This window comes from Cherax quadricarinatus, chromosome 7 (genome assembly GCF_038502225.1).
Source record: "Cherax quadricarinatus isolate ZL_2023a chromosome 7, ASM3850222v1, whole genome shotgun sequence".
Classification (NCBI taxonomy): domain Eukaryota; kingdom Metazoa; phylum Arthropoda; class Malacostraca; order Decapoda; family Parastacidae; genus Cherax; species Cherax quadricarinatus.
Genome location: NC_091298.1, coordinates 23,668,140 through 23,691,405, shown reverse-complemented (window position 1 = coordinate 23,691,405; position 23,266 = coordinate 23,668,140). Strand labels below are relative to the sequence as shown.

At 41.9% G+C, this 23,266-nt stretch overlaps 1 protein-coding gene across 1 annotated transcript in view; it reads left to right on the top strand.

Moving 5' to 3' along the window:
* The window catches only part of LOC128687001 (putative neural-cadherin 2), a 1,231,968-nt gene that overhangs the window by 582,467 nt on the left and 626,235 nt on the right, over positions 1-23,266 (top strand). Inside the window, exon 4 of the mRNA XM_070082105.1 lies at positions 18,719-18,758. The gene's annotated coding sequence lies outside the window, so the exon portion shown is untranslated. The remainder of the gene's footprint in view (positions 1-18,718; positions 18,759-23,266) is intronic.

Sequence of the window (23,266 nt, the reverse complement as noted above, 5' to 3'; positions counted from 1 at the left end):
GACAATGTTGTCACCAGTTTGTAGTAATTACTTATGCTCTATTTTTTCTGTATGTGTTTTACTTAAAGAGTAAGACTAGAATTAATCTTGCTGGTTCATTCCCTCTTTTTCTAGTAGTGTCTGTAACATGTTAATACTCAGTTTCCCATCATTGCCTCAGTCAGTTCATGTGTCTATGTTTCTCCTCCGCCTGATTCACATTTTTCACTACATTTCCTTGTAATTAAAATTACCCATAATCAGAAGCTTTCGTTAGTTAGGTTGGCACTGTGCCGCTTCTTCATCTTCTTGTTTGTGTTTTCTAGTTTTTGGTTGAGAATTGTAAATAACTTAGTTTGCTCTAATTTTCTTGTCTTCACAGTTGCTACTGAATAATCTGTTAATTCACCTCTACAGAGTTTAGTAATCGTTACAAAATGAACAGAATATACCAGGAAGTTAACCCACGTTTTCTCCCTGGCAACTTGTCTGAGCCTGGCTTGTTACAGAGATTGTATAAGTAACGCTTCAGTGCCTCGATATATCGAGTCACTCTTGTTACTAAGTCGTTATTTCCTCTAGAAAACCCCAAGCACAAAAAGTTTAACAAAGAAAATGGAAACTTACGCGAACAATTTTTTTTTAAATTTAATTAACATAAGTAAAAAGGTCTAAGGTGAAATATGTAAATTCAAAATGTGAAAAGTATAATAGTTCGAAATCTACTCTCAACGGAATACAAAATTAATAGCAATATTCTTTATAATGAAATGTTTGTACACCGGTCATCATGAACTGTACACACTGGCACGTCATTATACCTCTCATACTTTACAGTACATGAATATATATGTAAATTGATACAATGTAGAAGGAAAACTGGCTCACCTGAACAAGTCCCTACATAACCTAACATCAGCCTGGATAAAGCAGAGCTTGCTGAAAGAAGAGATTAAATCAAATCACAACAGCACACAGCAGTGGGCAAGGACGTGCTTTAGAACAACCTATGAGAGGAGAAATAACAGTGTCTTCGATAACCGATACAATAATGCCAAATCACTGGAACTAAATTCGGTATCATCCAATTCCCGACTACGACATTGCACAGATGCCATAATAAAAAGTCAGATCAAAAGTTAGACTCGGAATCACAGGCATAAAAACAGGTGTCTGACGACACAACCGCAAAATGTCAAATCTTCCTAATTTTACATAAAACTCTGTGAATGTAGCCAAAGAACAAGATGTGCTGGGACTTTGGGTAGTTTCAAATTTAGGTTGGATAAGTACATGAGTGGGAGGGGTTGGATTTGAGTGGGACTTTCACATCAGAGCTTATTTCTTGGGTGGCATTGAAAATTGGGTTGGGCAAATGTTTTGTTAGTGGGATGAATTGTAAAGGACCTGCCTAGTATGGGCCAACAGGCCTCCTGCAGTGTTCCTCCTTTCTTATGTTCTTATGTAAAAGTGTCCATGCAATGACGACAAAAGTGAGCAGAAGAAGAGCAGGAAAATGTACATCCTACTCCGACGACGGCTGGGCAGAGAGACACTGACTGGTTTCTAGGGACGGGAAGGTTCTTTCGCTTACCTGCGAGGCTTCGTAAAATTTTCATCGTGTATTATAACTGCTGAACGACCATTAATACATGACAGAACAGGAAACAGTCAGAGCTGCGTTTCCTTCAGCATGGAAATTGTAAAGATACAGCAACACATCCTACATAATTTCAGTTCTAAATAATATATTAATTATGTTAATGCTATAATGGATAATATTTCTGTCCCAATTATCAGTGAAAATAAATACAAGATTATAATATTATGAATACACAATATGCTAGTAGAATAAGTTATGCTCTTTTTATGTTATTTTGTGCGCTATCAGTCATCCTCTGAAACTTTCTCGTATCATTAATCAATGTTGCCACTTCTCTCCGTTTTTCTTGTAATGTGGTACCTCTCAGGAAAAATATCGGTTTGTATCGGATCAGTGAGCATTTTTCAGAAGTTGCTATAACATTTGCTTCCATTTCTTACGTTCTGCCATCCTTTCTCCGCTCAAGTTTACAATTTCATCTGCATTTGTGTGCCATACTTTTGACCATTTAATTTATTTTGTTGTGCTATGTGATTCGTGATCAGTGTGGGACGGGTTGGGGAGATGGGTATATCCAGGTGGGATGGAAGAATATACTAGTATACTTGGCTCTTGTTTTCAAGGATCAGTTCTATGCTTCTGACAGCAGCTTCTTAATTAATATCGTCTTGAGATTAATGATTTCTTCTTCCTAGGCGCTATGTTTACAGTGTATTATTGAAATTATGAATTGATTTTGCCATAACTTCCCCAGTTTACACATTATATCTACAAGCCTGATGATTGAAGAGTACTTACGTGTAAAACTGTGTCCATATGCAACTATGTCCATATGCAACTGTGTGTGTGTGTGTGTGTGTGTGTGTGTGTGTGTGTGTACTTACCTAATTGAGGTTGCAGGGGTCGAGGCTCAGCTCCTGGCCCCGCCTCTTCACTGAACGCTACTGGTCCTCTCTCTCCCTGCTCCATGAGCTTTATCATACCTTCCACTCCCTCTCTTCACTGACCTTCCACTCCCTCTTTTCACTGACCTTCCACTCCTTCTCTGCACTGACCTTCCACTCCCTCTCTTCACTGACCTTCTACTCCCTCTTTTCACTGACGTTTCACTCCCTCTATTCACTGACCTTCCACTCCCTCTGTGCACTGACCTTTCACTCTTTTCACTGACCTTCCACTCCTCTGCACTGACCTTCCACTCCTCTGCACTGACCTTCCACTCCCTCTTTTCACAGACCTTCCACTCCTTTTCTGCACTGACTTTCCACTCCTCTTCACTGACCTTCCACTCCCTCTCTTCACTGACTTTCCACTCCTCTTCACTGACCTTCCACTCCCTCTCTTCACTGACCTTCCACTCCCTCTCTTCACTGACTTTCCACTCCTCTTCACTGACCTTCCACTCCCTCTCTTCACTGACCTTCCACTCCCTCTCTTCACTGACTTTCCACTCCTCTTCACTGACCTTCCACTCCCTCTCTTAACTGACCTTCCACTACCTCTCCACTGACCTTCCACTCCTCTGCACTGACCCTCCACTCCCTCTCTTCACTGGCCTACCACTCCTCTTCACTGACCTTCCACTTCCACTCCTCGCTGATCTTCCACACGTTTTCCCTTCCTCACTTCTCCATCCTTTCTTTACTTCTACACCTCTCTTTTCTCTCGCTCTCTAACTCTGTTCCCCCTTTTTATTCCCCTCTCTTTATCCTTCCTTCCCTTCCCGATTTACCATTCCCTTTCGTTCATTTCCACCTCTCCCCTTTTCACTCTCTCACTTCCCTCTCCCTCCCTCCCTCCCTCCCCCCCTCTCTCTCTCTCTCTCTCTCTCTCTCTCTCTCTCTCTCACTACCTCTCACTACCTCTATCTTCCTTCTCTTCCCCTTTCCTTCGTCTTCCCCTTCCTTTGTCTTCCCCTTCCCTTCTCCTTCCCTCCTTTTCTCTCCTCTTCCTCCCTCCCTCCCAGAATGATCTCAGCGCCAGAGGCTTCATTCACGTACACAAACCTGTTAAGAGTATTAAAAGTGAGTGTGGCTGCCTAGTGCCAACCTCCGCAACTACACCTCGCACCGTCTCTTGAAATTCCTCTAAATTCTTCTTGGCGGCTACGAAAGCATTCTTAAAGGAAGAAATATTCATGTAAAACAACCTGTGCATAATAATATTATCTACAATATAATGTTAATGGTAATACTGCAGTTATGTTAGTAATAATAGCAATAATATCGTAAGTATTTAAACTTTAAACTTGGATTAACGTGTATAATCGTTCGGATGATCCTGGTGTTAAACATGTGAATTTGTACCAGAAATTGTTTAGATAATAATGATTAGACACGTCGTGTAATATCTATAATTTTTCACGTATGACTGTGTTAACACGTCGTCTGGTGCCTATAATTGCTCAGATGGCACTGATGTGTAAAATAATCCACCCAATCTGTCGTGCCGAATAGGCTTAATAGCAACGCTCTTCTTGCCGAATAAGGCAAGCGAAAATTTGTGTATGCAATAATTTCGCAAAAATTATTCTGAACCTAACGAAAAAATATATTTCGTAGTGTTTATTTATTATTAAATTATTGTAAATTTGTCTAAAATATAATTAATTGAGTTGGGCTAAATTAAATTGCGCTTGTTATAATAAGATTAGGTAAGTTTCCTAAGGTTCTTTTGGTACAAAATTATTAATTTTTAAATTAACATAAATGAAACAGTATGCCTTTAAACGTATAAGAGAAAATTTTTAGAAAGGACTTAATTTTAAACGAGTTCTTGCTTATTGACCAATATATATATATATATATATATATATATATATATATATATATATATATATATATATATATATATATATATATATATATATAGTCATAACCATAATTTTAAAGGGGTGAACTGGTAAGCCAGGAAAAGGTTTCAGTCATATGGCCAAAATCTGCTGTGGCTGGTCATAGTATAACCAAGACCCGCGTCAGGAAACACTTGCCATGTTTCCTAACAAACCTTACCTAACCTCTGCCATTATGCTCAATTTATTTATCAAAAGAAGAATATTATAAGATGTAAAAACGTATATATATATTAAATATTTATTCAGCTTCTTGAAAAGTGTGAAATAAATTGAATTGGAAATAAATTGAATTGGACATGAGAGTTGTTAAGAGCATTGGAGAAGCAAGGTGAGACCTACACAAAATATAGTATTCACAGAGGAAATTTGTAAAGTGAAACTCAAATTCCCTTGACAAAGTAGAAGTTCAGTGAGTTTATTTTTTATACTTACGTACAGTGTCAAACATGACGTAATATTCTCGTGGTCAATATTGTTATATTGAAAAAGATAAGTGAGTTGGCTTTAGACTTGTATGTATGTGTATTTACAAACTTTGTCCCTCACACCAGAGTAGAACTTGAACCTGCACACTCTGTATCAAGGTACACACAACTTATACCACACAGCCAGACATAAATACATTACAGTTTGATGCAGAATGCTCAGAGGTTCCAGTCCACTTTGCACACCTGAGTTCGAATCCTGTTAACCGCGATCTTTCTCTGTATATACCTTCACGTATCAATGCGTGGTGCATTGCCACAAGAGGAGTTGAATGCTAGCTCTAGGCCTTTCGTGTTGCAATCAACATCAGGAGCTTGCAGTGTTGCAGAAACATTAGGAAATCCAGGCAGATTCATTCAGGGGGAACGACTCTCCAGTGTCTTCCCTGAGGTGCGAGCAAAGCATAAAACCCTGGGTTTTATGTACCTAGCAAAGTTTAAACACATTACGAGAGTTATAAAAACATTTGTGTGTAACAGCTGACGTTGTGATTTTTTCTCGAGTATTTACCGTTGGTCCTTGACCCATAGCTGGTCCTTAGTATGGTCTTGGCGTCCAGGTCTGTTGGGTTGATGATGGCTAGGTCTGAAGTGGTCTTGAAGACCATATCTGGGGTAGTATTGATGAATGATACACTTGACGAACGATACCTCTTTGTTGCACAAGTCTCTCATTCATCAACCTGTCAGTTTTCAGAACCATTTATAACAATAGAGTGGTCTTTACAACCAGGTCTGATATGGTGTTTACGAACAGGTCTAATACGGTCTTGACGACCAGGTCTAATATGGTCTTGACGACCAAGTCTAATATGGTCTTGACCAGGTCTAATATGGTCTTAACGACCAGGTCTGGTGTATCTTAAAGACTCACGGTTCCATACATGAGACTTACTTTCAGAATAACTTAATAAATGCACTACTTAGTTCAAAGTTCTTCTAATAATTTAATACGTTAAGGTGAAAAATACACTCAGAAAACAGCCAGAGGCACATCGACGCTGGCACATTGGTGTCCTTGATAATGATCAGGAAGCAGTAGAACAGAGGCTACTGTATCAGTACACTATGTAATATGTAGTGTGCGGCATTGTGACGGGAAAGGCACTTCAGACCAGTAGCAAACTGTCAACAACTCAGCTAGACAGCGGGACTTACAAGAACCATTCTTCACTAGTTGTGAATTTTGTATACTCGCCTCACCCAAGTATTCCTGAATGCAAAAAAAAAAAAAAAAAAAAAAAAAAAAAAAAAGTCCTACTATTTTCTGAACAGACTGTGGCTGTTGATTGTGAAATACTTTTTATAGCATGACCAAGGTTTGAGCCACGCAAGACTTTTGAAGTGGTGTATTGTAGAGACCTCGGTGACATTGAAAGGAAACTCTATGATTGACCTGCACCATTTTAAATGGAAAGTTCTGCGATAAACTTATGATTGTCTTTACTTCTTTCTTAAAGATTTTTTTTTTAATTTGCCTGAGTTGTGGTTGTGTCTGGATGTGAGATTTATAGAGTAAAGAGAGATGAATGACCTTTCATTCCTTGTAGAAACTTCCCAAGTCTTCAGCCTGACCTCACAAGTACTGGGTAGTTGCCGACGCAGAGTTGTGAACAGTTAAGATCTCCCTGTACCACCTCAGTGTTTCCAGGAATATCTTATTGAACATGTTTCCTTGTGTGTACTCTGTCCATTCCGCGCAGTATCTTATATGTCGTTATCATGTCTTCCCTGACCCTCCTGTCCTCCAGTGTCGTTAGGCCAATTTCCCTTAACCTTTCTTCGTAGGACAATCCACTTAGCTCTGGGACTAGTCTTGTTGCAAACCTTTGCACTTTCTCTAATTTCTTGACGTGCTTGACCAGGTGTGGATTCCAAACTGGTGCTGCGTACTCCAGTATGGGCATGACATAAATGGTGTACAGAGTCTTGAACGACTCCTTACCGAGGTATCGGAACGCTATCCTTAGGTTTGCCAGACGCCTGTACGCTGCAGCAGTTATCTGATTGATATACGCCTTTAGAGATGTGCTCGGTATTATACTCACCCCAAGATCTTTTTCCATGAGTGAGGTTTGCAGTCTTTGGCCACCTAGACTATACTGTGTCTGCGGTCTTCTTTGCCCTTCCCCGATCTTCATGACTTTGCGTTGGCAGGGTTAAATTCAAGGAGCCAGTTGCTGGACCAGGCTTGTAGCTTGTCCAGGCCTTTTTGTAGTCCTGCCTGATCCTCGACCGATTTGATTCTCCTCATTAACTTCACATCATCTGCAAACAAGGATACTTCCGAGTCTATCCCTTCCGTTATGTCATTCACATATACCAAAAACAGCACAGGTCCTAGGACTGACCCCTGTGGAACCCCTCTTGTCACAAGCTCCCACTCTGACACCTCGTCACGTACCATGACTTGCTGTTGCCTCCCTGTTAGGTATTCTCTGATCCATTGCAGTGCCTTTCCTGTTATGTGTGCCTGATCCTCTAGCTTTTGCAGTAACTTCTTGTGAGGAACTGTGTCGAAGGTCTTCTTGCAGTCCAAGAAAATGCAGTCTATCCACCCCTCTCTCTCGTCTTCTGTCACCTTGTCATAAAACTCCAGTAGGTTTGTGACACAGGATTATCCTTCCCTGAAAGCGTGCTGGTTGTCGATTATACACTGTTTCTTTCCAGGTGCTCCACCACTCTCCTGATGATGATCTTCTCTATGACTTTGCCTACTATACACGTTAGTGACACAGGTCTGTAGTTTAATGCCTCGTGTCTGTGTGTGTTGTGTTTTGACAACAGACGGAGAAGCTTAACTTCTCAAAGCTTTCGAACTTAAGAGACTTTCAACGTACACAGTATGCGGCTCTGCTCTTCCCTGAGCAGGAAGTCCGGTTATGTACAGGTGTGGTGTGATACAGCCTCTGGCTACTTCACCTATCATAGATATATTTTAGCGTCGTTGAACTTAAAAGCTAAAAGCTGTTAGCGTGAAAGCTTATCTCGGAACCAGGCATATCCAAGGCCTACAACCCACATTCTCTAAGATGCCGCCCACATTAGGAATTATCTTGACATAATTTCCTGATTCCTTCAAGAATGGTGCCTGGATGCTGGTGAGGCGTTCTTGATCCTGGGTAATCAAGCTACCCTCCACTTAGATCAGACCTAATTACCTCCCTTTTTCCAGGCGCTCAGTGGCCCACACGCGTTTAGCGTTTCCTAAAAAATATAATAAAATATTACTGTTGCTACTACTACTGTTACCACTACTACTGCTACTACTACTAATAATAACAGTGATCAAATTAATAATATTTTCCGGATATAAATTTGAATCCAGGTAGGTTCAAGAATACCTGGCTGGTATTCTTGAACCCTGGCTGGTATTCTTGAACCCTGGCTGGTATTTCTGAGCCCTGGCTGGTATTCTTGAACCCTGACTGGTATTCTCGAGTCCTGACTGGTATTCTTGAACCCTGACTGGTATTCTTGAGCCCTGACTGGTATTCTCGAACCCTGGCTGGTATTCTCGAGCCCCGACTGGTATTCTTGAGCCCTGACTGGTATTCTCGAACCCTGGCTGGTATTCTCGAGCCCTGACTGGTATTCTTGAGCCCTGACTGGTATTCTTGAATCCTGGATGGTATTCTTGGGTCCTGGCTGGTATTCTGGAGCCCTCAACGGTATTCTTGACTCCTGACTGGTGTTCTTAAGCCCTGGCTGGTATTATTAAGCCATGGCTGACATTCTTGAGCTCTGGCTGGTATTCTTGAGCCCTGACTGGTATTATTGAGCCTTGGATGGTATTCTTGAGCCATGGCTGGTATTCTTGAGCCATGGCTGGTATTCTTAAACCCTAACTAGTATTCATGAGCTCTGGACGGTATTCTTGAATCCTGACTGGTATTCTTGAGCCCTGCCTGGTATTATTGAGCCCTGCCTGGTATTCTTGAATCCTGACTGGTATTCTGGAGCCCGGGCTGGTATCCTTGAACCCTGGTTGGTACTCTTGAGCCCTGACTGGTATTCTGGAGCCCGGGCTGGTATCCTTGAACCTTGGCTGGTATTCTTGAACCCTGGCTGGTATCCTTGAACCTTGGCTGGTATTCTTGAATCCTGGCTGGTATCCTTGAACCTTGGCTGGTATTCTTGAACCCTGGCTGGTATTCTTGAATTCTGGCTGGTATTCTTGAGCTCTGGCTAGTATTCTTGAAGCCTGGCTGGTATTCTTGAACCCGGGCTGGTATTCTTGAATCCTGGCTGGTATTCTTGAGCCCTGGCTGGTATTCTTGAACTCTGGCTGGTATTCTTGAACCATGTCTGGTATTTTTGAACCCTGGCTGGTATTCTTAAAACCTGGCTGGTATTCTTAAACCCTGGCTGGTATTCTTGAACCCTGGCTGGTATTCTTGAGCCCTGGCTAGTATTCTTGAGCCTTGGCCTGGATTCTTGAACACTGGCTGGTATTATTGAACCCTGGCTGGTATTCTTGAACCCGGTCTGGTATTCTTGAGCTCGGGAAAGTATTTAACGTAGACATTAGTTAAGTCAAAATCATTATTAAAAAACAGGAATTTTTCATATTCTGTGCATTAAATATTCAATAACAACACAGAAACTCAGCCGAGAGATAATAATATTAAGCGATTATCATTCACTTCTAGAAATTTTATATTACACAGTATTAGGAGCGACAAGTAGCAGCAGCAGCAGGAGTCGCAACAGCGCCAGAGCACAGCAGCAGGAACACCAGTAACACAGCAGGAGCCGCAGTAGCTGCTGCACAGCAGGAACTGTAACAGCTGCACGGTGGCAGTAGCAGCAATAGTTACACAGCAGGAGTAGTAGCAGCTGCACAGCAGGAGGAGCAACAGGACGCCAAAAAACCGTCCTGAGGCTGCTGCATATTGTCAAAATACTACGAATACTAAGTCAGCTGGGTATGATGTGTTGCTTCTGCAACACAAGACAAGGAGTTATTACCACTACCACTGCAACACAAGACAAGAAGTTATTACCACTACAACTGCAACACAAGACAGTGAGTTATTACCACTGCAACACAAGACAAGGAGTTATTACCACTACCACTGCAACACAAGACAAGGAGTTATAACCACTACCACTGCAACACAAGGAGTTATTACCACTACCAATGCAACACAAGACAATGAGTTATTACAACTACCACTTTAACACAAGACAATAAGTTATTACCACTACCACTGCAACACAAGACAGTGAGTTATTACCACTACCACTGCAACACAAGACAGTGAGTTATTACCACTACCACTGCAACACAAGACAGTGAGTTATTACCACTACCACTGCAACACAAGACAATGAGTTATTACCACTACCACTGCAACACAAGACAGTGAGTTATTACCACTACCACTGCAACACAAGACAGTGAGTTATTACCACTGCGACACAAGACAGTGAGTTATTGCCACTACCACTGCAACACAAGACAGTGAGTTATTACCACTGCGACACAAGACAGTGAGTTATTACCACTACCACTGCAACACAAGACAGTGAGTTATTACCACTGCGACACAAGACAGTGAGTTATTGCCACTACCACTGCAACACAAGACAGTGAGTTATTACCACTGCGACACAAGACAGTGAGTTATTACCACTGCCACTGCAACACAAGACAGTGAGTTATTACCATTGCGACACAAGACAGTGAGTTATTACCACTGCAACACAAGACAGTGAGTTATTACCACTGCAACACAAGACAGTGAGTTATTACCACTGCAACCAAAGGCAGTGAGTTATTACCACTGCGGCACAAGACAGTGAGTTATTACCACTGCAACATAAGACAGCGAGTTATTACCACTGCAACACAAGACAGTGAGTTATTACCACTGCGACACAAGACAGTGAGTTATTACCACTGCGACACAAGACAGTGAGTTATTACCACTGCGACACAAGACAGTGAGTTATTACCACTACCACTGCAACACAAGACAGTGAGTTACTACCACTGCGACACAAGACAGTGAGTTATTACCACTGCGACACAAGACAGTGAGTTATTACCACTACCACTGCAACACAAGACAGTGAGTTATTACCACTACCACTGCAACACAAGACAGTGAGTTATTACCACTACCACTGCAACACAAGACTGAGTTATTACCACTACCACTGCAACACAAGTCTGAGTTATTACCACAACCACTGCAACACAAGACAGTGAGTTATTACCACTACCACTGCAACACAAGACTGAGTTATTACCACTACCACTGCAACACAAGTCTGAGTTATTACCACAACCACTGCAACACAAGACAGTGAGTTATTACCACAACCACTGCAACACAAGACAGTGAGTTATTACCACTACCACGGCAACACAAGACAGTGAGTTATTACCACTACCACTGCAACACAAGACTGAGTTATTACCACTACCACTGCAACACAAGACAGTGAGTTATTACCACTACCACTGCAACACAAGACAGTGAGTTATTACCACTGCCACTGCAACACAAGACAGTGAGTTATTACCACTACCACTGCAACACAAGACAGTGAGTTATTACCACTACCACTGCAACACAAGACAGTGAGTTATTACCACTGCAACACAAGACAGTGAGTTATTACCACTGCCACTGCAACACAAGACAGTGAGTTATTACCACTACCACTGCAACACAAGACAATGAGTTATTACCACTACCACTGCAACACAAGACAGTGAGTTATTACCACTACCACTGCAACACAAGACAGTGAGTTATTACCACTACTACTGCAACACAAGACAGTGAGTTATTACCACTGCCACTGCAACACAAGACAGTTATTACCACTACCACTGCAGTTACTCCTCCATCAATAAGAGAGATCACTACACGTACATATGAGAAACTTATGATGACGTTTTGATCCAACTTGGACCATTAACTAGTCACACTGTGTGACTAGTTAATGGTTCAATTTGGACCGAAATGTCGTCATAAGTTTCTTCTGTCATAAATTATTATAATCATAACCATAATTTTTAAGAGGGTGGACCGGTAAGCCAGCTGAAGGTATCGGTCAGATGACCAAAAGCTCCAGCTGCGGGTCATCATATGACCCTCATCAGGAAACACTTGCTCTGTCTCCTGACCAACCTTACCTAACCGAACCTTTCTTCTATATGTGGGTTATTTTTGTAAGGAGATAGTTCACTATAGTAGTGAGGTAAGATAACTGCAGCAGCGAGAGTGTTGTCACTACTACACCACCAGGATGAGAGTTATCACTAGGTCAGTTATCAGTATGAAATAGATCACAACTTCATCCTTGACTTAACGCTCCGTCAGACGGTCTCTGCGTGAGACGTATTCGGTCTGCTTAACGTGGAAACAAAGCCTCGTTGTGCTTAACCCTGAAACAAAGCCTCGTTGTGCTTAACGCTGAAACAAAGCTTCGTTGTGCTTAACGCCGAAACAAATCATCGTTGTGCTTAACGCCGAAACAAATCATCGTTGTGCTTAACGCCGAAACAAATCATCGTTGTGCTTAACGCTGAAACAAATAATCGTTGTGCTTAACGCTGAAACAAATAATCGTTGTGCATAACGCGGAAACAAAGCCTCGTTGTGCTTAACACGGAAACAAAGCCTCGTTGTGCTTAACCCTGAAACAAAGCCTCGTTGTGCTTAACGCGGAAACAAAGCCTCGTCAGCAAGGTCGTTTACCTCTGCTACTTCAGCTCTTGTGATGAACTGTGATATTTAGCTCTTACGATATTCCCTGGTTAAAAATCTCTATCCAGCACCTGCAGGGCACAATACCCAGCACCAGCAGGGCACAATACCCAGCACCAGCTGGACACAATACCCAGCACCAGCTGGACACAATACCCAGCACCAGCAGGGCACAATACTCAGCACCGGCAGGGTACAATACCCATCACCGGCAGGGCACAGTACCCAGCACCGGCAGTGCACAATACTCTGCTCCGGCAAGGCACAATACCCATCACCGGCAGGGCACAATCCCCAGCACCGGCAGTGCACAATACCCAGCATCGGCAGGGCACAATCCCCAGCACCGGCAGTGAACAATACCCAGCATCGGCAGGGCACAATACCAAGCACCAGCAGGGCACAATACCCAGCACCGGCAGGGCGCAATCCCCAGCACCGGCAGGGCACAATACCCAGCGCCGGCAGGGCACAATACCCAGCACCGGCAGTGCACAATACCCAGCACCGGCAGTGCACAATACCCAGCATTGGCAGGGCACAATACCCAGCACCAGCAGGGCACAATACCCAGCACCAGCAGGGCACAATACCCAGCACCGGCAGGGCACAATACCCAGCACCAGCAGGGCACAATACCCAGCACCGGCATTGCATAATGCTCAACAATGGTAGCACTCCGTAACAATAATATTCAGGAATAAGCAAAACAAAAGATCAATAAACACAGAACAAACTACTAGGAATGGAAAATATAAAAAAACTAGCTAGTTGCCTTCACCATTATTATAAACACTGGTGTAGACTACTAGCCTTCACACCTTGTCGTAGCGTCATAGCTAATTAGAAACGAGCAAAAAAACAGTAGAGAGAATAAATGATTGCATTTCCTTTACCAAAATAAGCTTGTATTTAAAATGTATATATCCTATATACAGTATTTACAGCTATGTACAACGGCAAAATACAAGCATAAAATACTGTAGGAACCGTAGCGACCAGCAGTGAAGGCAAGTCTACCCAAGGTGCTTAACGTGCGTCCCACATCGCTTCACTGTTTTGGTGGGCTTACTTGTTATTAGTTGGTTGAACCAAGGTACTGGTATAACGACGGGAGCCTTGCTTGTTCACCTGGTTCACTAGTCATTACACAGTCTATATGGGTGTGTGACGTACGTTGAATAAAATGTAACATACTCTTAGCATGCCACAACAGTGGGGTTAAATTTGAAGAAATTTTAATGTTATATTTCCCTTGAGGAGGAAAGATGGAGTGTGTTGGAGAAGGTCTCTTAATCCCAGGAGACTGGGGTTACGATTGCCTTACCCAGATCAAACCTTATTACCCACCCTTCTCCAGGCTCAGTGTAACCCCAAACATTTATTCCTTTCCCCATGACTAAAAACACCTGATCATTCAGATGTTTAGGCGGAATTCTTTACTGAACGTTGTTTGGGATGCCTGTTTGTGACTTAAAAAATTTAGGAGCGTGTCGAGCGCGCGCGCACACACACACACACACACACACACACACACACACACACACACACACACACACACACACACACACACACACACACACACACACACACACACAGACACACACAGGATGAGGCAGGACTGCAAAGAGACCTGGACAGGCTGGACATGTGGTCCAGCAACTGGCTTCTCGAATTCATTCCAGCCAAATGCAAAGTCATGAAGATTGGGGAGGGGCAAAGAAGACCGCAGACAGAGTATAGGCTAGGTGGACAAAGACTACAGACCTCACTCAGGGAGAAAGACCTTGGGGTGACCATAACACCGAGCACATCACCGGAGGCACACATCAAAAAAATAACCGCTGCAGCATACGGGCGCATGGCAAACCTGAGAATAGCGTTCCGATACCTTAATAAGGAATCGTTCAAGACACTGTACACTGTGTATGTTAGGCCCATACTGGAGTATGCAGCACCAGTCTGAAACCCACACCTGGTCAAGCACGTCAAGAAGTTAGAGAAAGTACAAAGGTTTGCAACAAGGCTAGTCCCAGAGCTCAAGGGAATGTCGTACGAGGAAAGGTTAAGGGAAATCGGACTGACGACACTGGAGGACAGAAGGGTCAGGGGAGACATGATAACGACATACAAGATACTGCGGGGAATAGACAAGGTGGACAGAGATAGGATGTTCCAGAGAGGGGACACAGGGACAAGGGGTCACAACTGGAAGCTGAAGACTCAGACGAGTCACAGGGACGTTAGGAAGTATTTCTTCAGTCATAGAGTTGTCAGCAAGTGGAATAGCCTAGCCAGTGAAGTAGTGGAGGCAGGAACCATACATAGTTTTAAGAAGAGGTATGACCAAGCTCAGGAAGCAGAGAGAGAGAGGATCCAGTAGCGATCAGTGAAGAGGCGGGGCCAGGAGCTGAGTCTCGACCTCTGCAACCACAATTAGGTGAGTACAATTAGGTGAGTACACACACACGATGTTCCAGAGATGGGACACAGAAATAAGGGGTCACAACTGGAAGCTGAAGACTCAGATGAGTCAAAGGGACGTTAGGAAGTATTTCTTCAGCCACAGAGTTGTTATGAATTGGAATAGTCTGGCAAGAGATGTAATGGAGGCAGGAACCATACATAGTTTTAAGACGAGGTATGATAAAGCTCGCAGAGCAGGGAAAGGGAGGACCCAGTAGCGGTCAGTGAAGAGACGGGGCCAAGAGCTGAGTCTCGACCCCTTTAACCACAATTAGGTGAGTACACACACACACACACACACAGAAACACACACACACAGAAACACACACACACAGAAACACACACAAACAGAAACACACACACACACACACACACACACACACACACACACACACACACAGAAACACACACACACAGAAACACACACACACAGAAACACACACACACACACACAAACACACACACACACAAACACACACACACACACACACACACACACACACACACACAGAAACACACACACACAGAAACACACACACACAGAAACACACACACACACACACAAACACACACACACACAAACACACACACACACACACACACACACACACACAGAAACACACACACACAGAAACACACACACACAGAAACACACACACACACACACACACAAACACACACACACACAAACACACACACACACACACACACACACACACACACACACACAGACACACACACAAACACACACACACACAAACACACACAAACACACACACACACAAACACACACACACACACACACACACACACACACACACACACACACACACACACACACACACACAAACACACACACACACAAACACACACACACACACACACACACACACAAACACACACACACACAAACACACACAAACACACACACACACAAACACACACACACACACACACACACACACACACACACACACACACACGATCAACAAGTGCCTTTGACAACCAATAGCTAACACAAAACAGATCAAGTAATGAGTAATAATATTATCATCTCAGAGAAATTAAGTTATTTAATATTTAACCTTCCTGTGTTATTTAATATCCATTGTGCAGTAACCATTACCTTATATGTTGAACATAGTCATTATAATCTTTATTATTTTTAAGTATCGGTATCGTCCGAAAACTGGGTATCGGTATAGGCAAAAATTTTGGTTTCGTCCCAAACCTTATATATATATATATATATATATATATATATATATATATATATAGATATATATATATATATATATATATATATATATGTCGTGCCGAATAGGCAGAACTTGCGATCTTGGCTTAAATAGCAACGCTCATCTTGCCATATAGGACAATTGAAAATTTGTGTATGCAATAATTTCGCCAAAATCATTCTGAACCTAACGAAAAAAATATATTTGATTGTGTCTGTTTAGTACTAAATTATTGTAAACGTATTTAAAATATATTTAGTTGGGTTAGGCTAAAATAAATTGCTCTTGTTATAATAAGGTTAGGTAAGTTTTCTAAGATTCTTTTGGTGCAAAATTAAAAAAAAATTACATTAACATTAATGAAAAATATATATCTTTAAACGTATAAGAGAAATTTTCAGAAAGGACTTAATTTTAAATGAGTTCTTGCTAATTGACCAGTTTTACATATTTGGCACTATATTTATATATATACATATATATGTATATATATATATATATATATATATATATATATATATTGTGTGTGTGTGTGTGTGTATATACTCACCTAGTTGTGGTTGCAGGAGTCGAGTCACAGCTCCTGGCCCCGTTTCTTCACTGGTCGCTGCTTTGTCACTTCCTGCTCAATGAGCGTTATCATACCTCTTCTTAAAACTATGTATGGATCCTGCCTCCACTACATCACTTCCAAAACTATTCCACTTCCTGATAATTCTGTAACTGAAGAAATTCTTCCTAGCATCCCTGTGATTCATCAAAGTCTTCAACTTCCAATTGTTACCCCTTGTTACTGTGTGCTATCTCTGCAACATCCTGTCTCTGTCCACCTTGTCAATTCCTCTCAGTATTTTATATGTCGTTATCATATCCCCCCTATCTCTCCAGTCCTCCAGTGTCATCAGGTCAATTTCCCTTAACCTCTCCTTATTGGACATGGCCCTTTGCTCCGGGACTATTCTTGTTGCAAACCCTTGCACTTTCTCTAATTTCCTTACATGCTTGGCTAGGTGTGGGTACCAAACTGGTGCTGCATACTCCAATATATGCCTGACATAAATGGTATACATACCCTGAACGATTCCTTACTGAGATGTCGGAATGCTATTCTTAGGTTTGCTAGGCACCCGTATGCTGCAGCAGTTATTTGGTTGAAGTGCATCTCCGGACATGTACCTGGTGTTATACTCACCCCAAGATCACTTTCGTGATTGAGGTTTGTATTCTCTGGCCCCCTAGACAGTCCTCCGTCTGCGGTCTTCTTTGCATTTCCCCAATCTTCGTGACTTTGCACTTGGTGGGGTTGAACTCCAGGAGCCAGTTTCTGGACCAGGCCTGCAGCCTGTTCAGATCCCTTTATAGTTCCGCCTGGTGCTTATCCGTTTGAATTCTTCTCGTCAACTTCACATCTGCAAACAGGGACCCTTCTGAGTCTATTCCTTCCGTCATGTCGTTCACATATACCAGAAACAGCACCGTTCCTAGGACTGACCCCTGTGGAACCCCACGCGTCACAGGCGCCCACTCTGACACCTCGGCACGTACTATGACTTGCTGATGTCCTCCCGACAGGTATTCCCTAGTCCACTGCAGTGCCTTCCCTGTGTTACCTGTCTGGTCTTCCAGCTAATGCACTAATCTCTTGCTTGGAACTTTGTCTAAAGCCTTCTTACAGTCCAAGAAAATGCAATCTACCCACCCCTCTTTCTTGTCTTACTGCTGTCACCCGTTCCTGAAACCGTGCTGGTTGTCGTTTTGTATGTGTGTGTGTGTGTGTGTTTGTTTAGAACTAGCAGAACAGGTGAAATATTTACTAACACTAATCTCAGGCCGAAGGAGACTCGAACCTACGAACCTTGGAATAAGCAACACAATACTTTGCTCACTGTACCACACTGGTCCAATAATTTGGCGCCCAGCTACACTAGACGTTTTGGTTCAAAGTAGCCAGCATTCAGGAAGGTGGTTTTGAGCTTTTCACCTCATTACCTTTCGTTGGTCGATGCATGCAGGGGATGAGATGAAAAGCTCAAAGTCACCTTCCTTAATGCTGGCTGCTGTGGACCCAAACGTCTAGCGTACCTTGGTGCTGGACCAGTGTTCTACGGTGAGCAGAGTACTGCATACGTAAATGAGTTCTTGCTATTTGACCAATTTTTCCTGTCCGTATTATTAATTTTTAATTTAGATGTAATATAGAAGAAAAGTGAAAGATTTTATGCATTCATTATTTACATTTCTTTGTATTACACTTTAGTTCCGGTTAATACCACAAAAATACACCACACACATCATCCTTATCATTTTCGAGATAACGAAAACATATCTTTTTCAAACGTCCAAATAATTGTTTTGTCTTTTTTCAGTGTTGCTGTCTGGGAAGCTGCGGTTATCTGCCGTGTTAAGGTGAGCAGAGAGAAAAATGTGGTATATTCAGTCAGGATCACATCATTTGTTAAATGACTGCAACACTGGTGCATGAGAAAATAAGATATAAACCGATATTATATAAGTTTGTTTGTGTGTGTGTGTGTGTGTGTGTGTGTGTTTATAAATGCATTAAATCATTTAAAAGTTTAAGAGGATACCTGTAACGCTCACATAATACGTCATCTCAAGTAAAGGCTATAATTTTATTGTTCTCTGTTCATAGATACACATTATATATATATATATATTAAGAGGCAACCTGAGAATCTTTTCGCTCTGAGAATCCTCTACAGCATGTGCAGTAAATCAAATTAATAAGTACATTGTGGGAAGCATTTAATGTATGAATGTTAAGACAGTTAACATCACCTTTTGTCTCAGTTGTCAACCTCTTTTGAATCACACCCTTCACTACCCTTGTGATGGTACGAGGTCTACACACACTCGTCTACGTCTATTAGCGATAAACCCATAAGGGAAGCCTGCCAGAGGGTATTACATGGTGATGGTGCGTCTGATGAGGATAACATCTATGAGGGATTAAATTAATAGATCATTCCGATAACTCAAGTTTCCTCGGATGTATTCTGATTACTCGTAGATGATTACTCTAGATATCTAGCTGCTGGAAGTCTGCTATCGCCTTCCTGCGACCGGTCTGTATCAGAAGTCTAGTCTTGTTAATAAAAACTCAAAGCTCTGTCCACTGACCTAGGGGAAACCAAGCCTCGCTATGAATTAACGAAGACAAGACTCCTGGTGCCTCGGCTTGACAAGACTAGCAGAGTCCACTCAATAAAATATGTGCTACTTTACTTAACAAGACCGTACCGTCATGAGGATGAAATCCAAAGTGAATCATTAAGTACTTTTCATAAAATTTCTCAGTTTCAAGTATAATTGGAGGCTTTACATTAAAAGAAATAAATTTACATCGTTTTTAATAAAAATTCCCTCTGGTCACTGAGAAGAGCAATTCTTACACCATTCTAAATCGAAATTCTTTTGACGTTGGTGCGAATACTCGTCTCCAAAAAAAGAAGGTTAAAATCCCCCGGCCTAGTTTGTGAGGTGTGGGAATACTAAACAGTTTCTCAGCATCTTTCACAGATTTTTTTTTGTTGCTGTGTCATCAGAGTATCAGGAACCTGTGGACGAAAGCTTTTCCGATATTTTTAAATGAAAAGCCAATGATCCGTGGCTGTACTTGCCCGTGACCCGTGGCTGTACTTGCCTGTGACCCGTGGCTGTACTTGCCTGTGACCCGTGGCTGTACTTGCCCGTGACCCGTGGCTGTACTTGCCCGTGACCCGTGGCTGTACTTGCCCGTGACCTGTGGCTGTACTTGCCCGTGACCCGTGGCACTAGCTGTCGTAACTTGTAACAAGAGTTGCCTTCACTCTTGGCTAGAGCTGCCGTGACCAACACAGTTGTTTTTATCTACTACAATACCAAGGCTGCTATATTTTTCCACTCTTTTGAAGGCAGGTTAATTCGTTTGATAAACTGCTGGGAAAAAAATGGAACTTGTTTTAATGTAGATCAAGAAATATTTATTATTGGTGGGAAAAAAAACAAAAGCAGCTTTTAATACTTGTGTGCTTTTTACTTTAGATTACATGTTAACAAGGAAGAAAATTTTCACAAAACACTATGCGATGCGTACATTGTCCTGTTCTCACAGGGCTGGGCATGTTGACGCAGCATCGAATCCTGGCTAGCCGCAGTAATGTTAATTATTCAGAATCACTTGTTTCGTGATTTCATTAATATATATGTCATGCCGAACAGGTAAAACTGGCCAGTTGGCAAGAACTCGTTTAAAATTAAGTCATTTCTAAAGTTTTCTCATATACGTTTAATTTACGTTAATTTAAAAATTAAAAATTTTGTACCAAAAGCACCTTAGAAAACTTACCTAACCTTATTATAACAAGTTCAGTTTAATTTAGCCATATCCAAATACTCTTATACGTTTCAAGATATATTTTTTCATCTATGTTAAGGTAAAAATAAATAATTTTGTATCAAAAGAACCCTCGGAAACTTACCTAACCTTATTATAACAAGCGCAATTTAATTTAGACTAATCCAGCTAAATTTAATATTTGATATAAGTTTACAAACAAACACAGTGACATATATTTTTGTCGTTAGATTCAGAATGGTTTTTGCGAAATTATTGCATACACAAATTTTCGCTTGCTCTGTTCGGCAAGAAGTGCGTTGCTCTTGAAACCAAAATAGCAGGTTTTACTTACTCGGCCGCTGTATAATCCTCCGGGTTTAGCGCTTCCCCCTTGATTATAATAATAATAATACTTACTCGGCACATGTGTATATATATATATATATATATATATATATATATATATATATATATATATATATATATATATATATATATATATATATATACATATATGCAAAACAACCACTCTGAAAGAATAGAGAAATTCCAAGGGCTTTCGTGACTACTCACATTATATATATAATATATATACTCACATTATATATATAATATATATATATATATATATATATATATATATATATATATATATATATATATATATATATATGGAGAGGGTTTCGGGAGTCAGCGCCCCCGCGGCCCGATATGAGACCAGATTTCATGGTGGATAGGGCCTGATCAACCAGGCTGTTACTGCTGGTCTCACGCAAGCTGATGTACGAGCCACGGCCCGGTTGGTCAGGTACTGACTTTAGGTGCCTGTCCAGTACCTTCTTGATAGCCAGGGGTCTATTGGTAATCCCCCTTATGTATGCTTAGTGGCATTTGAACAGTCTTGGGCCTCGGATACTTACTGCGTTGTCTCTCAATGTACTCGTGGCGCCCCTGCTTTTCATCGGGGGAATGTTGCATCTCCTGTCGATTCTTTTGCTTTCATAGGGAGTGATTTTCGTGTGCATTGATGCTAATCCCTCCAGGGCCTTCCAAGTGTATATTATTATGTATCTCTCTCGCCTGCGTTCGAAGGAATACAGATCAAGGACCTTCAACCATTCTCAGTAGTTTAGGTGCCTTATCGTACGTATGTGTGCCGTGAAAGTTCTTTGTACACTTTCCAGGTCTGCAATGTCGCCAGCCTTGAAGGGGGCCGTTAGTGTACAGCAGTATTCCAGCCTGGAGAGCACAAGCGATTTGAAGAGAATCATCATGGGCTTGGCATCCCTAGTTTTGAAGGCTCTCATTATCAATCCTATCATTTTCCTAACGGATGAGGTAGATACATTGTTGTGGTCTTTGAAGGCGAGATCCTCTGACATCACTCCCAGGTCCTTCACATTAATTTTCTGCTCTATTATATGGTTAGAATATGTCGTATGCCCTGATATATTTTTAATTTCTTGAAGTTTGTCGCATACCCTGATACATTTTTAATTTCTTCAAGTGTCCCATATCTGAGTAGTTGAAATTTCTCATCGTTGTACTTCATATTGTTTTGAGTGACCCATTCGAAGATTTGGTTGATGTCCTCTTAGAGTCTCGCGGTGTGTTCGATGGAAGTCACTCCCATGGTAATCCGGGTGTCATCCGCAAAGGAAGACACAGAGCTATGGCTTTCATCTCTGTCTATGTCAGAAATGAGGATGAGGAGCAGAATGGGAGCGAGTACTGTGCCTTGTGGAACAGAGCTTTTTAATGTGGCTGCCTGGGACTTTACTCTGTTTACTATTACTCTTTGTGTTCTATTTGTCAGGAAGCTGTAGATGCATCTATCAACTTTTCCCGTTATTCCTTTATCCCGCATTTTGTTTGCTATTACACCATGGTCACACTTGTCGAAAGTTTTGTAAAGTCTGTGTATACTACATCTGTATTTTGTTTATCCTCTACAGCATCCAGGACCTTGTCATAGTGGTCCAGTAGCTGGGACAGGCAGGAGCGACCTGCTCGAAACCCGTGTTGCCTTGGGTTGTGTAACTGATGGGTTTCTAGGTGGTTGGCGATCTTGCTTCTTAGAACCCTCTCAAAGATTTTTATGATATGGGATGTTAGTGCTATCAGTCTGTATTTCTTTGCAATTGTTTTACTGCCACCTTTGTGAAGTTGGGCTATGTCTGTTGTTTTTAGTGTGTGTGGGATGACCCCTGTGTCCATGCTCCCTCTTCATAAAATGCTGAAGGCACGCAATAAGGGCTTCTTGCAATTCATGATAAACACGCAGTTCCATGAGTCTGGGCCTGGGGCAGAGTGCATGGGCATGTCATTTATAGCCTCTTCAAAGTGTTGTGGAGTTAGAATAATATCCGAGATTTTTGAGTTGACCAAATTTTGGGTTTCGTTCATAAAGAATTCATTTGGATTGCCGACCCTTAGTCTGGGCAGTGGCTCGCTGAACACCGAGTCATATTGGGACTTTAGTATCTCACTCATTTCTTGGCTGTCATCTGTGTATGTCCCGCCCCGCCTAAGCAGAAGTCATATAATGGATGTTGTTTGTCCCTTAGATTTGGCT